Genomic DNA, 17,451 nt, shown 5'->3' on the forward strand with positions numbered 1-17,451 from the left:
GTACTACTTTTCAGATGACGTATACTGGTCAAAAATAAGTCCCACGGTGTAAGTTACTATTTCTTACGTGGTCACGAAACTTCTAAATATAGTAGTAGTGACAATCAACTAAAAAAACACCCCTAAAAAATACCGTGCTGCTTAAGATGTCAATAGTTTGGCCACACACGAAAGTACTGCTTTAGAGAACCTCGCAACGTGAAATGCAATGAAAGGCATCTCACTTCACAGTGACCAAGAGATAGAAAAAGTTACAATGTAAAATGCACAAATTGCGGACATAATCATTCCAGAAGCTGTAAAGGTTTGTGTTATTTATTAAGAACCTCAAAACCATTCCACCCTGGCACAAGAAGAATATTGAACAACTACTAATAAAAACTCCTTTGAATAATGCACACGTTAGTTATGCAGAGGTACTAAATAGTAGTGTTCTAAATCTTAACCAACATCTTAAACCACTTAATGCTACCCAAATTAAACAACCATGTATTAAATCAAATGCAAAAAACGAAACTTTTAAAGGATGACTCATGAGGATTGCTCACCACTGAAGCAATTTGTGCGGAATAAGTCCCATAAATGGGGAGTTAAAACGTTTGCTAGAGCTGGATGTAGTAGACCCATTTGTGACTTGGAAATATATGTTAGAAAAGGCACAGAATTGAGTATTAGTGGTGACAAAATACTTCTATTTTGTGATAATTTACCTAAGAGTGAGTATTATAATTTAAATATTGACAACGTTTTAACATTCCTAAATGTATTCATTTGTGTAAAGGAACAAGGCATTTTTGCAATAGAATCCAATCTGTACCTGAGGCTCATTTGATCATCATGTGGACAGTATACTCAATAATATAATAATAATAATAATAATAATGTTTATTAATCGGATAAGATATAATATATGTACAAATAGAAAAAATTATAAAAAGGCAGTTCCGATTAAAGAGGGTCATGTCAGGTCGACCAAGTGACCAAGGCCCCTTTGTCGCACTGTTTTTCAATGACCCTCAGCAAAATAATAAGACAAAAATTGAAAAATAAAATTTAAATGAAATCAAGCCGATTATAAGCGCAAAAAAAAAATTAACCAACTAAAATACACAATAAGAAGCATACTTACATATAACAAGGATACATATATAAATCTCAATCTCTGTCAGCCCCCAATCCTCCCCCCGGCTATGAAACCATTTCAAAATAAACAAGAAGAAGAGTGCTCAGTCAACTTGCCGCTCACTTAAATAAGCCCTAACCCTTGCCTTAAAGGAAATCAGAGAAAGACTCTTGAAGGAATCAGGTAGCCAATTGTATAAGTTAGGCATACAATACGTAAAGCTGCGTTTGAAAATTTCTAAGCGGTGGTGAGGTATCGTTAGCGTATGTTTATGCCTAATATTAATATTATGGATATCTGTACGAAATCTAATTTTATCATAGAGGTAAGGCGGATTTTTGTGTAAGATAATTTTGCGGTAGAGACATAAGCAGTGAAGAGTCCTTCGCCGTGTCATGCTCAACCAACCAGCCCATGCCAGCGTATGTGATATGCGCTCCCTTCTACGGATACCATATATAAATCGCAGACAAGAGTTTTGTAACATTTGAATTTTAGCAGTGTGAACGCTGTCAAGGCAGGAGTGATATATTACGTCACCGTAATTGAAGATGGACAACACCAAGGCATCACACAGATGCGTTCTAAGGTTCTGGTTCAAAATGTATCTGTTGTTGTAAAGCAACCTTAATGTAAGCTCGCCGTAGAAGGGACCGAACATGCCCATCAAAGAGAAGGCGCTCATCGAAACATATACCCAATTTTTTTACATTTTCCCCAAAGCTAAGATGACTTCCACCCATCACCAATTGCAAGTTAGTTTTTACAAACTCGGATGAAGCTCTATCCCCAAAAACCATAACCGATGACTTACCAGAATTAATCCGTAGACAAAGCTTGCCAGCAAGTTCTTCGACCTTAACTAAGTCATGATTAATTTTGCTTTCAGCGTCTTCCATATCACACAGTTTAAAGGAATAGAGCAGTTGAGTATCATCAGCATAAAAGTATGGCATACAGTGATCCAAAACATTAGCGAACCCAATTGTAGATATCAGATATAACAGAGGACCCAAAATAGAGCCCTGTGGGACATCCGATATAACATCTGCGGTATTGGATGTACCACCATTAAGTTTAACCAACTGCTTTCGTCCAGACAAATAACTTTGTACTAAATGAATCGAACCTAAAGATAAACCTATATAATGGAGCGCAGCCACTAAAGTATCATGATGTATTCTATCAAAAGCCTTAGAAAAATTCAAAAGTGTTAAGATAGTAACCCGTTTATCGTCAATTGCTTTGAAGATTTCATCCGTCACACCCAGAAGCGCAGTAGCGCTACTAAATCCCGGACGAAAGCCAGACTGGCAACTGGGCAACACATTATAATCATCAAGATGACAGCGAAGTCTGACCGCCATGACCCTCTCACAAACCTTGGATAATATAGGCAATATACTAATTGGCCTTAAGTCCCCCAATTCATGAGGATTTTGGGTTTTTGGAATTGGAGTTACCAGGGCGATCTTCCAAATATCAGGGAACACAGAACATTCAATGGAATAGTTAATTATATGGCACAAGAAGGGCAAAATTGTAGGACAACACATTAAAAGCATTTTAACGCTTATGCCATCCATAGCAACAGAGTTTGATTTGATACCACATAGAATATTGAAAATTTCAGTTTCATTTGTAAGAGAAAATGTTAGTTTTTCTGTAACTTGTGGAAGTATGTTATTCCAATAAAAGTTAACACACCGAAAGTGTTTCAATGTAAGACAACGTACTGTTAAGCTCATTTAAAATGAGCCAAGTCATTCATCTCACTTAACGTTCATACTCGGACTTGACCGTTTGTTTCATTTGGACAACTGTTTCAAGATTCATCCATACCTTCATCCATAGCTAACAGACAATAAATAAAAACAACGATGAAATGCTAAAATTATGTCAAAATCTCTTTAAGCCATTTTTATCACGTTTTTGTTCAGTTAATCCTATTAATTCAGGTCTTAGCCAATCGGAGTGCTTGAAGAGCTATAAATCAAGCATTGTTTAAATAAAAATGTTTTTCGTGCAACCGGAAGAAAAATGAGCCAGTGAAAATGATTATATTCTCTAGGCCATAAAATAAATTCACAACATTCTCGCAGATGCAAACAACTTATTTTCAAATATCACTAATTTTTTAATTTTTACAGCTGATTTTACATCCGGTAGCACAAAACATATTGTGTACACCTTGCCGAGTAGCACTATAGTGGGCAACCTCGATATGTGCGAGGGATTTATAATAGAAAATAAGAATATAAAAGCTAAAGTTTTTCTGTTATTTTGTATTATAAACTTGCAAAATAAGTGTATTTTTATAGATAGTTTATTTTCAGAAAATGAATTGTGCGAATCTCAAAGAGACTATCTTTCATATACACAGGGGAAGGGACAGTAATAATTGAGCAATATAAAGATATGCTGATTAATTCTCAAGTTGTTGTGTTATTGCTAGCATTACTTTTAAATTAATGCTACTGGCTCAACACTGATAATCAATACAAATCACCACAACTCGCAAATTTTTAGGTAAACCATAAAACGTACACATATAGGACTGTAAGGTAGAATAGAAATGATATACCAAAAGTTATTCACACAATAAAAATTAGGAGGAGTGAAACAGTAGCTGCTCAACATTTGTTTCGTATGGACTGTAGCCATAACACCAAAAAGGCAATAACAAACAAAACAGATAAAGATGGTAATGTTATAACAAAGCCAAAAGTGTTTATAGAATGCAACGAAACGGTGTTGATCGTCTAAATTCTCGATTAGTATTTACATGACTATTCCATTACATGAAAGAGGGGAATAAGTATTATAAACAATTATTCTTTCATTTTCTAGACATCACCATTAACAACGAACGTTTTGTTCAAAAAGAAAAAAATAGAGGTGAAAAGTATAACTTAAATATCAAAAGCGAGTTAATAGAAAGAGTTGTACAAATATCAAAAATCACGTAGAAAATAAAATAAAAAAATTTTAGTTGCAATTGTATTAATAACGATTTAATCATATAAACATGTGTCTTTTTACGAAACAGCAATTCGAATAGGAGGATAAAAAACGTGGGTGTCCGTGCATAATTGCAATATTCGGCTCTTTTCTGCAAATGTGGAAAAGTGCTTTTTTACAACCAAAACACACCAAATAATTAATTTGTAATATGTATCGACAGCATATATATACTATCTCCTATATCGCTGACTCCCTATCTAAGCAATGAGTGGCGAGCGTTTCCATCAAAAGCAGACGGAATGATATATGTTTTGTCTTTGTCGTGCCCCCATGTCGCGAAGGTGCTTGCGCAAATCGTAAATTTTAAAGAGTTTGAAGTGTTTCGCGCGTATTTTATGCAGCTTTGAAATGTAATTATTGTAGATAATTGACTTTAATTATAAATTATTGTGGATGCATCAAATAAATTAGAATATATGTACTTTTGTGTGAAATTGACGTTGAATATTGTTTTAAATATCAACTTTATGTAGGTTGTTCATTAAACATTATATTCTTTAAAATTAAATTAATACATATATACATAGTAATTATTAAAAATGTGTACCAAAATATAGTTATTAATTTTTAACATAATTTGTGAGCTCACGCCCTTTAATAAAGTTGTTACATTAATTAAAGATATAAAATATGTACTTAGGGTACTTACTATTTAATGTACATAATATTCTATCATAAAATTTTCATCATATCGATGTAATTATTAATTAAATTTTTAAGAAAAATGTTTCAAGAAAAGGAGGGCTTTGAATTCTTTTTTATTACACTGAGATCTTTCCTGCTACCTGCTCAACCAATTTTTAGGCCCCAAAAATATCTCCCCTACTCTTTCTCTTTTTTATTTTACTTTTAACAAATTTTCTTCACTTTCTTAACAAATAATAATTACATTTTAAATTGCTTAGTCCTAAAATATGTTAATAATTATGTTATTATAAACATGAAACCTATAATATACATAACTAAATATTTAGATTTTAGGTTATGTTTATGTCAAACATTTATTTGGTGATTTATAAACATCAAGGTCATCAGCTGCTATTAATTTTTAATTCACCGTCCAATAAGATAAAAGCGTACTCATCACGTGTTCACGCATATCTCTTGAGTAGACGGGGGCACGACAGAGACAGATATATATATATCTGCACTCTAGTGTTTACACTCTTTTGCTGCCTTAGTCAGCGATATAGGAGATAGTATATATATGATCGACAGGCATAAGTCCAGCTGCTTCCACTAAGTTCCTTATCTTTCGCTCGGCTTAGTGGAGCTATTAAAGTATTTTGGTACTGTTCCCTGTTGCTTCCATTTCTCCATATAAGTTCCAATGCATTATTAGTTTCTATTATATTTTCTTTTCTGTCTGATTCATTTTCGACTATTTACAACATTTTCACCTATCATTTTATGTAGAATGTGAAAATCCCTACTATAACCCAGGAATTATCTCAGGGATTGGAGATATTTTTAGGGAATGATTTTAGAGAACCAAAAATATCGTATCAAAACTTAAGGTCTACGAAAGTGCAATGTACTTATGTCATATAATTGGCTAGTTTCTATTTAGTCCTCTGTTAGTATTTTCTTCTTTTTCTCCGTCTACTCGATGATGCCCTTGATATATTCCTCCATAACAGATTAGTTGTAGTCGGTTTCAATCATCTTAATGTAATTGACTGCATCATAAGGCAGCGGTTTTATGTCCATATAAAAACAGATATGAGTGAATATTTGTAGAAATACAAAGGCGTGCAAAAATGTAGGTAAGTTAAGAAGCATATTTATTATCTGTCACATTTTGTTATCATTTTCTTTTTAGATTAGAGTCCTATAATCGTTATCTTAATTCAACTGATTCTCTCATCAATTACACGCAGTCATTAACATAAATTAGTGGAATACACACTATTAATTATGATTGAAGGTTGGTCGTTTCTTTAATTGCGAACAGCAATAAGCCAAATATTGTTTCATCAAAATTTGCAAATATTGTAGCATAAATACTACACTGACAAAAATATATTCTTGAACGAAGATTATTACTCTTGGCACAAGCTTATCATATTCTTGTATATCCACAAGAAGATCACTTTATTGAGTGAAGAAAAACCGCATATTCTCAAAGCAAGTACACAAATATTTTTGATTCTCAAGAAAATGAATTCTTAATGAAAGAAAATCAATCATCTTGAAAAAGAGTATCTTAGTGTTGCGTCAATAATCCCATTTTCGTATCGCGAATAGATTTCTTATGTCAAGAATAACGTATCTTTCTTTTTAGAAAAATTTATTCATGTAACAACAATCTTGTGTAATTCTTCATTTGAGTATTATAAATTATTGACGCAAGAATAAATTTTTTGATGCAAAGAATTGATATTAGATAAGAAAATTCGATAATATTTCTATTTTTGTTTTAAGAGTATCATATACTTGTTTCTAAGAAATACATTGAAGAATAAATTTTTCTTGAAAGTAAATAATAATTTCCGTCAGTGTAAAAAACGAAATAAGATCATTTAATCTAGAGAATTAAAAAAGAACCTTTTCGTCATGTTGCTTGCTGCGATTTAGTCAACGTTCAGGATAAACTAGGTACCATCGATGACAACATGAAGGTTCTATAAACATCTCAGAGTAACTGGGACAAGGTTATTCTATGTAACATTAGTAAAAAACTGTCTTGAAAAACAAGTGGATAGAAGAAGTACCAAACTATTGATGTTTTTGTGGATAAAATCTTGTAGAAGTATTAAATTTTTTGAATAATTTCTCATGCAGAAGAATCTTTCTAGTGGAATACTTTTGAACACTTTTCTTCTCAAAATTATAATCCACTGGTTTGTCGGAGATTACATATGCTACGTAGTTCTTTCATTGCCATTCTAGCTTTAATATCACCTTATCAGTTATTTTCAGTTTTATTACTGCTGATTTTTTTATGTATAATAAAAGAATGTTATATGATTTCTGCATTTTTTTTATATTTATGTAAAAAGAAAATCATTTTATTATCACATCCTGTTGAGTCATAACGTAAAAAAGAAACGTAGTTATCTGATTATGTAATCGAGTTAGATTACTGTAAATCCGCACTTTAGAATAAACCCGTTCTGGTTTGTAAACTTTGTGCAAAGTGAAGGGATTTCAATTCGTTTGAGAACACATTTTGTGTAGTATCAAAGGTGTTATTATTAATCGTCTCATAATAGGAGGAAACGAGATCTACGACTGTCTTTACATTACAGGAAGCGTAATTCAGATGGTTTAAAGAAATCTTATGGCTCGGTTTTGCGAAAGGTCCTTTCATCTATTTAGTTTCAACGTTTTACGTATTCAGTTTAATTGGGATTGTTAAAGAAGGAAATTGTATGATTAGTTAAAGTGTAACGGATCGATCTCGTTTAGATTATCACTTTCATTTACTTTTACTGCTATTATTTCTCTAAAGTGGTTTATTATGTTGTTTGTCAAGTGAATGGGGTTTTAAATGTTGTTGCCTTTATGGCCTTCACTTAGATCATTTCTAATGTAATGCACATAAAATAACAAATTGGTATTCATTCATAAAATTAACTTAACTCTTCTAATTTATTAAATGTGTACAAGTAATAGGTAATAATTAAAGTGAAAATCAGTTTTTTTTTGCTCTAATAGGCTTTCATATATCAGGAATTTAATGAAATTTAATAAACCGATCAATTCTTTTTAAATCAACTTTTTCTTTTTTAAAATTAAAATTCTGTAAAGATCAGTTCTAAATGGTTAGTTATCTGGGTAACCTAAAAGTAAAAAAAATTATCGACTGAAAAGGAATTTTTCTCCCAATGTTATGGTTTATTAACAATAAACATGTTTTAAAAAACAATTTCTAATAATAAATTTAACCGACCAACAAATCGATTGCAAACTTTTTTATTCTATAAAAATATCGCTTTGACCGAATATTCATTTTGTTTTATTTATTTTATAAACAAAATTATTTCGTTGTCGATTCGATTTCTGAACTTTCACTTTTCTCCGTGTTTCTGAGACTGGTTTGAAAACAATCTGGAGCAGAAGCCCGAAGCAAAATTCCAACGGATTATTGAAAGAAGAAGTAAACGAACTTCTTACCGAAAGTTTCCGGCAAAGTGAAACGTGGCTGAAAAAGTGAAATTATAATGTGAAACGAAATATTTATGTTTTCGCCACAATCTGAAGACTTTTCACTTTGTGGTACAACCTGTTTCCGCTCCATTTCAGCTGGAACATGAAGATTTCGGTCAAGATAGAAATCGACAGCATCGCTAAATAATAAGTAAACAATTCCATTCTACTATTTAAAGAAAAAAAATCAACACTTTCATTTAAAATCATCTTTAAAGATATCTACTTAGAGTAGTAATAATCTAAAATTATTTTAACGTTGCTTTATTCAAAATAATAATTTCATTCGAAATAATTATTACTTAGATTTAGAGAGGTTCTCCTTGAAACTTAAAGCTGCATATTTCACATACAAAAAAAATAATTCGTTGCAACAACAACGACCTTTTAGACAATCTAGAGTTCCTGTTATACAATTTTTCATAAATACTAAGTTTAAATTTGAGGTCACCAAAAACATTGACTCGCAATTATAACTTCCTTGCATAATAAACTAAATAGAGATATCTCAACTAGAAATCGAAGAAGCAATTAGCGACTGAAAAAAAAATCTATTAAGTATGCTTAATTATTATCTTCTTTGACATTGAGAAAATTGATGCTGTGGCGTGTGTTCGTTAATTGAAGCAAGATTGTGAATTGTGACATGCTAACTTGGCGTTAAACGATCTAAAGATCCGGGTAAAGTGGCTCACAAATAAGAAGGATATGAAGAGAAAGAGGAAGAAGTTGAATGATTCTACTTTCACTCCTGACACACATGGGTGGAGTCGCTTTAGTTTACGCAGGTGAAGGTCGTCGATTCACACTTCTACGAAACCACGAGTTAATAGTACATTGTTTGTTTAATAAGATTTATTATATTTATTTTTTAATATTTTAGAAAAAAAATTTATTTTAGTTAAACATTTTATACATTTTTCGATATAAATGCACTAACAATATAGATAAAAGAAAACTTAAATGTGGTACAGATGAAGTCAATTTAAATTTCCCAAGAAATAGAAGAGAAATCTTTACCGTTAAATCAACGTACGATTTAGAATTATCCGATGCACGAAGATTACTCAATGAAACTTATCATGAAATAGATGTTCTGGAAATTGTTGCGAAACGTAGGAATGAAAATGAAGACTTAGTGACTTCGTTAGTCGAGGATTCTTGCAGAAATTTAGAGACTAGTGTTAATGATTTAATGTTGAATTGTCACTAACTGATGTTAAAAAAGCATTGAAAGATTTATCGGAAACGAAGACTGAGAAAGATAAACTAAAGAACGTTGATGTTCGATAGTGAAAGGGATTTTATTATTCTTTTGATCCGATATTATCTTACTTTATCTTCTTTCAGTGGTAAACATAGATGCGCAATAATTTAACGTTCGAGACTGCAGAAGAAAGAATGAAAATGTAGTAGTGTTGATAGTAGAAGTTCTGTTAGGTATAATCATATATTGTATTAAGATATTTGGAACATTGATCCTAAAAAATGGTGTATAAGGGGTTCACCCAATCCCAGTGATCACGAAGTAATTTGTCGTTGAATCAATCAGCCATATAAAGTATAATTGATAACGGAAGAATTAACGGGTGTCTTGGAGAAGGATTGATGACCGGCGAAACAATGGATAAGAATAGGAACACGAAACATTAAAACTTAGACGGGAAAAGAAGCACAACTGGTAATCGGGATTGAGAAATACAGGACACAGATCATATCAGATTATATACCTATCAGTGAAGAAAGAAAATTTTTTGGATCTTACTCTTATTAATAACGGAGAATCTATCGAATTTCAGATTTTCAGAAAACCAACTCAAACTGACACCATAATACCTTGTGAATCATATCACAATAGATCTCATAAAGCTGCAGCTTTTAGAGCTTATCTTTATAGATGTTTTAATACACCACTTTCTGATAACGATAAACAAACAGAATTGAACATAATTAGATCTATAGGTTTAAATAATGGTTATGAAATTCAGGAAATTGATTCTTTAATCAATAAATTTTTAATTAAACAAAATTTAAAATCTTCTACCTCCCTTCAACCTATTTCAGATAACAATAAAATATATAAATCTATTAACTACCCTGGTCCGATGGCTTACAATATTCAGAGAATTTAAAAAAAATATAACATCAACATATCCTACAAAAATAACAACACTACACAGAAAATTTTATTTAATGCTAAAGATAGATTAGATATTTTGGATCAAAATGGTGTTTATAAGTTGGAATGTAACACTTGTGGAGTCTTAAAACAAGAATAAAAGAACATATTCAAAGAGAAGAATTCAATTTTGGTAGACATTTAATGACTTATAACCATGAATTTTACATAGACAATGATGTCTCTCTGTTGCATAAACAAAATAAGGGTTTTAAGCTTAATTTATTGGAATCGTTCGAGATTGACAAGTTCAGGTTCAGCAATAATAATGTGGAATGTCTTAACGACCAAGTCTTTTACACAAAAATACCACTTTATAATTGTTTACCCAGTCCGTTTCCCCAAAATACCGAGGAGTGGTATAATTAGCCGCAGATACTATCCGCAGATTTTAGGGTCCTTGCGGCTACTCCCAACTCCTTTCTAGTTAATCCTACCCATTTGACAATCCTTTCCTTAGTTCAATTAAAGATTGTTTTCTTTTGATTCCTACGGATGAATAATATTTTAATTTTTAATAATTTTTCGTTTGTTGTGTTTTGCTTTTCATTTCTGATCAGACATGTGTGACATTCTTTCGGAACACCCCATGATGCTATTCTAAAAATACGCCGTTGTGCAAAAATTTTACTTTTTTAAGAACTTGTTTTATTTCTTTCTTGAATCATTTGGCCAAGAGTTTTTAACTTGTATTCGTCGTAGTTTTAAAGTGTTTTCTGTACAAATAGTATAAAAAGAAAATTTTTTGAAATGTTAACTTTAAGTTAATAAATAGACTGCGTAAGTAATAATAATTATAAATTTTATATTTTTCAACACTTATTTGTATAACTTTTTCAATTTTCTTTGTTGTTTAACAACATGTTTTTTGATGATTATTTTTAGAATTTTTGATTTTTTGATACTAATTTGAAATTGTACGGCTTCTTGTAGCGCTTTGAAGATGATCGAATAGATCGAAACATGTCAGCTTCTAATGAGTCAATAGTTTTTAACCCGTAAAAGTACAAAATTTATTACTTTCAAATTATTTAGTCACTGGTTATAATGGATCCAACAAATAATTTCCTTCAATTTAAAAAGAAAGAGACAAGTATTACATTTAGACACGGGATATTATTTGGGAACCTATAACTCAAAAATTTAAACTCAATCTTAATCTTCCTCGAATCAGAAGAAAAGGTACTTGTAATACTAATACATGCACGAACAGCGAATATTAGAGACAAAAATCTTTTCTACGTGGACGTACCAAGAACTCTAGACACAATAGAAATCAAGTGTAGGTAAGCCAATTATCCGCTTTAATAGGACAATGTACAAATCAGAAACGAGAAGAGCCACTGAAAACAACGATGAATGAATGTTAGATTTCTGCATCAATTACTAATTACTAATAGGAATTTCGTGCTTCAAACACAAAGTTATTCATAAAAACATAGGAACCAGACGAAAGAGAACAGAATAGTATAACAGATTATGTAACATACTCTCAAACCATGAAATACACAATCCAAGACGTGAAGGTTACAGAAGGGATCAAACTCAGTAGATTAGAATAGATTGAATAGAACAAGAGGAACCGCAGATTAGGAACCATACCGACGGAGAAGATAGGAAGCAAGGGAAGCAAAAAAGAATAAAACTGGAAGATGTTGGAAGGAGTTACAAGGAATACTAGTAATAGTTCTGGATAATAGTCAACAAGCTTAATGGAGTCAATACAAAGCAAATACGAAATACATAACAGACAAAACGTGTGGCGACCGATAAATATGTTTTTAATACTGAAAACATGGAAGAATTGGGAGAAGAACATAATTGTGCCAATTCACAAAAAAGGGCAAACAAATAGCTTCAAAGATTACAAGATTACATTGTGTTGTTTGGCAACTTTACTCGAGAATCTTAAAAAATCGATTAAGAGCCCAGAAGAGGGCAGACTTGAAGAAGCAGAAGCAGAAGATCACATATACACCTTCAGAGCTATAATATAGAAAACAGTGGACAGATATAAGGATACCTTGCTTTCCCAGACTTAACAGCAGTATTCGACCAGGTGCCTATACATATATGGAATGCACTAAGTAAACTGGAGACAAGTTTTACTCCGAAGAGTAATTAAATATATATATATACAAAAGTCACAAGAACAGTTAGACTGAATCGAATGACATGGAATGAATTTTGAATTGAAAAGGAAGTTAAACACGGCGACAGTCTAAACCTATTACAATTAGTAGTCTACATATAAACAATTATTAATTAAGTCAAAATCAGACAAGACTGACGAGCTTGAGATACCACAACACAATTTCGATCTTCGCCCGAGACTTGTTATAGGTATTACAAAGGAAGAGAAAACATAGAAGTAAGAATAGATGGACAACGACTATATACTTGAAAAATACGAATATCGGGGAACCAAAGTCAGTAAAGATAACAAGATAGACCAATAGCAAAAGCAAGTGTCTATTATTTTGTGTCACATATAATCGATTCGCGGTTGTTGTTGCATTTGAGCACCATCGTCATCCAACAATACTTGCAATTCTCTGTCTTCAAACTTTTGCGATAATCCACATTTTAAACCTCTCAAAGTACCGTGATTTACCATAATTTGCAACATATTTACCAGAAGCTTCGACAAAGCATTTGCTCCGATTCTGCATTTGTTTTCTTCAAATACAAACAGATAAACAATACCGTCTGCAAATCGTAGCGTCCAGGCGCACAATTCAGCATGTTCATTTTTAAACTATGCTGTTGCATGAAACTTGTACCGTTGTAAAAATTTTTGCCAGATGTCCACAAATGGAATTGGCATCAATGACGCGGTTTGATGGTAATTACATTGACAGCTAGGGTTTTCTATAGACAAATTATAATTTCATATTTATACACCTGGTATAAATTAAAGATTCCATTCAAATCTATACATTTCTGAACTGATTCAACTCAAGCCAAACTCAACTAAAATCATCTAGACTCAAATCCCCTAAGCCATACTAAGCCATTACCAACCTGATGCACAAAGTAGATGAAAACCACATTCCACCCCTACACTCACAATAAAAACACAAATATCTAAGCTAAACTAGGGGTTCAGTTTAGTCAAAGGCAATACATTCCAGCTGAAATAAACACAAACCTAAACCAAATTCAATTATTACACAACGAAGCCAAACCTAGCACTTGACACTCAAGTGAATCCTGAATTTGTGAATCCACCCTGAATGCAAAACATTCCAAACATACTCAAGCCAAATCCAACCCACACACATAAATGATCCACGGTACAATGCCACCCCTAAATATTTAAGCTAAACTAAAGCCCTACATACTTAAGTCAAACCCGTTCTCTATACATTCAAACCAAATCAACCTCAAACCGCATACCAAATTACATATCCAACCCAATCATCCAAGCCACACTCAACAAAGTGAAACAAAACTCATTCACACTCAAATAAGAGAATTCTTAAATTTAGCTGTTATAGCTGTGAATGAGTAAAATCACTGAAAATTGATCCAACCTTTATTGAAATAAATCAAAGAAGTAAAAATTATTGATATTCATGACAAGCTGCAAGATCAGCTGAAGAATCTGAATAATGCAAGGAATACTTTACACATTCCGAATCAGTTTATGTACTATTTTACTGATTATTGTCGCAATTCATTTTCTTTATAAATTTATGAAAATTAGAAAAATATTTAGGGAGAAAAATCATCTTAAGGAAGGAGGAGTTACATCCCTAGACAATTTGTAGTCTTCAATCGCTTTTTCGAGTATTCAAAAGTGTATTTTCGTCCTTTTTCTTCGTATCTTCGACGCTTTAGGTTTAGTTCTGTAACCCATAGAACTGTTTGTTCAGAAGAAACAAGATAATAATTAATTTTACTTTAAAAGAGTAATTTTAATTTCAACTACCAAATTTGTAGTAGTACTTATAATTTGATCTGCTGGTTGATTTTTTTATTACCGAGAATTACCGATAATCTGGCATCTTCTTTAATGTTTGGGGTTTACTCGGGTTTATTCGGGATTGCTCTTATTTTGGGTTTGTCCCTTATTACTACAAAGTAGTAATTTGGATTTAAATGTTAGCAGTTCGTTTTTCTTTCGTGCTTGTCACTACAGGCTATGTCTAAATTCATGTTAAGATTAGTGGTATCAAGTCCTATGTCACGTGGCTGCATGCTGCGTTATCATTGGTACAATACAATTGCACATAGTAAGATAGTGTTTTAGATATGTTTCAAAATAATTCATAGGTGACGTTGAGCTGATTGCTGCATAGCGAAAAGTTTGCCATTTTTTATGCATTGCTCTGTTTTATTAATTGCGTGCCGTATCGATGAAGTTGAAGTAAAAAAGTTAAAGTGCACTGTTTTGTGAGTTGTCGTTTATCATGTTTTCTAAAATGCCAAGCGATAAAAACTCGAAAGGGAAACACGTTACTCTTACCACTAATCACGAGCTGGAAATCATCAAACGCTTGGAAAAGGGTGAAAATAGAAATGTTTTGATGAATGAATTTAATATTGGATCATTAACTATTTATGACATTAAAAAACAAAAAGATGAATTCATGCATTTTGTTTCCAAATCTGTATCTGATAAAGTTGTTTCTAAGCACACTCTTACAAAACCTATCAAAGATAGCTTGACAGTTTTACTATGCGCTAATGCATCTGGAAACCATCGACTAACCCCTTTTGTAATTGCCATAACTAAAAAATCAAGGGCTTTTAAGAACATTAAAACTTTGTTCATGACGATGTCAAATAAAATGCCTGGATGACATTATTTAAAGATTTTTTTGCACCACTTTATTCCATAGTCAAGGATCAATTTAAAAAACACCAATAACAGAGTTGCTCTTTGGCGACATATTTGCAACATTTTTGCTTTCAAATGTTACCTAACTGATCCAACCTATGAATCAACGGGTCATTCAAAATTTTAAATGTTTTTTTGTAATTCGCTACGGTAATAGAAGCTATAACAGTACTCAAACGGGTGCTGTAATAAGACTCCTTACAGCATCCGATGCTGTAATCAAACGGTCAATAACACTGTGGAACATTTTCGGGGTCATTGTCTGGAGGGTGAGAAATTCCAAGTTAGGATGAAAGTACTTGGCCAGTATAATAAAACCTCCAAAGAGTTTGGCGTTCTCAGGCCAAACTTTTTTTTTATGACCTTTTATATTTCTTTCCTTATCTTGATGTTTGTTTGCTTAGTTTTTCAGTTATCTATAACTCAAGAATCATTGCTGATTTCTCATTTCATTCTTCAGGAAAGACTAAGGCATAGCTAAGGCTTAAATAAGTAATTTTCATTAATATATCCATGTAAAAAATTAAGTTGGAATAATTTTATCGACTGAAATCTTCAAAAAATTGCCAAATTTCGAAAAAAAACATTCTCTTTGAAAAATAACTTCTTTACTTGAGAGTTCTACGAATTGTAATTATAAAAGTGTATTCTCATATAAGTATACAGTAATATAGTTGTACTATATTAGAGAGAGAGAGAACAATATTTATTTGGAATATAAAAATAATAACTATAACAAATACGAATAAATAAAAAAAAATACATATATAAAACAAATATAAGATAAGTCCAAAAGGGAGACCTGAGATCTGATATTCCTGCCCGAAGAGTATTGATTTTATGAAAATTAACAAAAATTAAGGCCAAACTTAGTTTAAAGAAGAACAAAGTTTATAAACAAAAACTTTAAAAAGTTCATAAACATTTCTCTAGAGTCTACGCCTTTTCGATGATGATTGTTCTGGGCTAGTGTCATTGCTATTGCAATCATCGATGTCATCAGTTTCTAAGCCACATATAATGTCAACTTGTGACTCCATTGCTGACCCTTCTGCAACTTCTGGAAATTCTTCATCATCAGGATAATCCATGTCTTCGAAGACATGTCTACTTCACCAGCAAATTTCCGCAAGTATTGCACTTGGCGACTGTTTTCCTCTGTATCTGTGATTTTTTTTTATTAAAATGAGTTTGAAAAAAAATCTCATAGATATTACCTAATTTCAAATGGCATAGCAACTTGATGGTAGCGTTCGCCTTGTTCAGATTCAGTGGCCAATTGTCTGCTGAAGTAGTCCAAATGATGATGTAAATAGTGAATTTTCAAGGACATGTGGACGCCAATTTTCGAAAACGATGTAAACATCCTTGCGACAGAAACTTAATGGAAATAAAATATGAAGCAGGTGACTGGAAATTATTTATTGACAGTTCAAAACTCAGCTCGAAAGCGGTTTTGCTGCATAAAACCAATGAAAAACCTTCGGTTGCAATCGTGTATAGTACAGAAACGAAAGAAACATATGATGCACTACAACATATTTTAAAAATGGTTAGTTGTTGCATTGCTTTGCTGTCTTCGAAGCGGCTATATAAAATATATGTGCTTTTTGTGCAATTGGGAGACAAGATTTACCGAAGACCAATATGCCTGCCACGAATGTAAACATAGAGAGCACAGCAGGTTAGAAATGGCCAATATTATTCGTGGACCTCTGGTGCCGAAAGAAAAGATATTGCCCTCCACTGCACATTACACTTGTAATTATTAAGAATTTCATCAAAACTGTCGACGAGATACAGTTTTCATGTTTTTGAAATTAATTTACTCGAGACTCAGCGAAAGTAAAATTAAAGAAGGTAGTTACAATAACATTCATTTGTTCAATTTCCTGGAAAATTCCAACTTTTCCAAACATATTTCTCATGATTTTCTATCGCAATAAATTAATTTTTTTCATCAGGCGTACTAAATGGTCCAGCTATACGAAAGCTTATTAAAAGTGACGCATTCAGCAATATTTTGCCTGAATTGGTTGCTTGGAAGGCAATTAAAGAAGTAATAGAAGACTTGTTGGGAAAGCATCGTTCTAGCAACTACGATGTTTCTGTCGCAAGGATGTTAAC

The sequence above is a fragment of the Onthophagus taurus genome, chromosome 7, assembly GCF_036711975.1.
Source record: "Onthophagus taurus isolate NC chromosome 7, IU_Otau_3.0, whole genome shotgun sequence".
Taxonomy (NCBI): domain Eukaryota; kingdom Metazoa; phylum Arthropoda; class Insecta; order Coleoptera; family Scarabaeidae; genus Onthophagus; species Onthophagus taurus.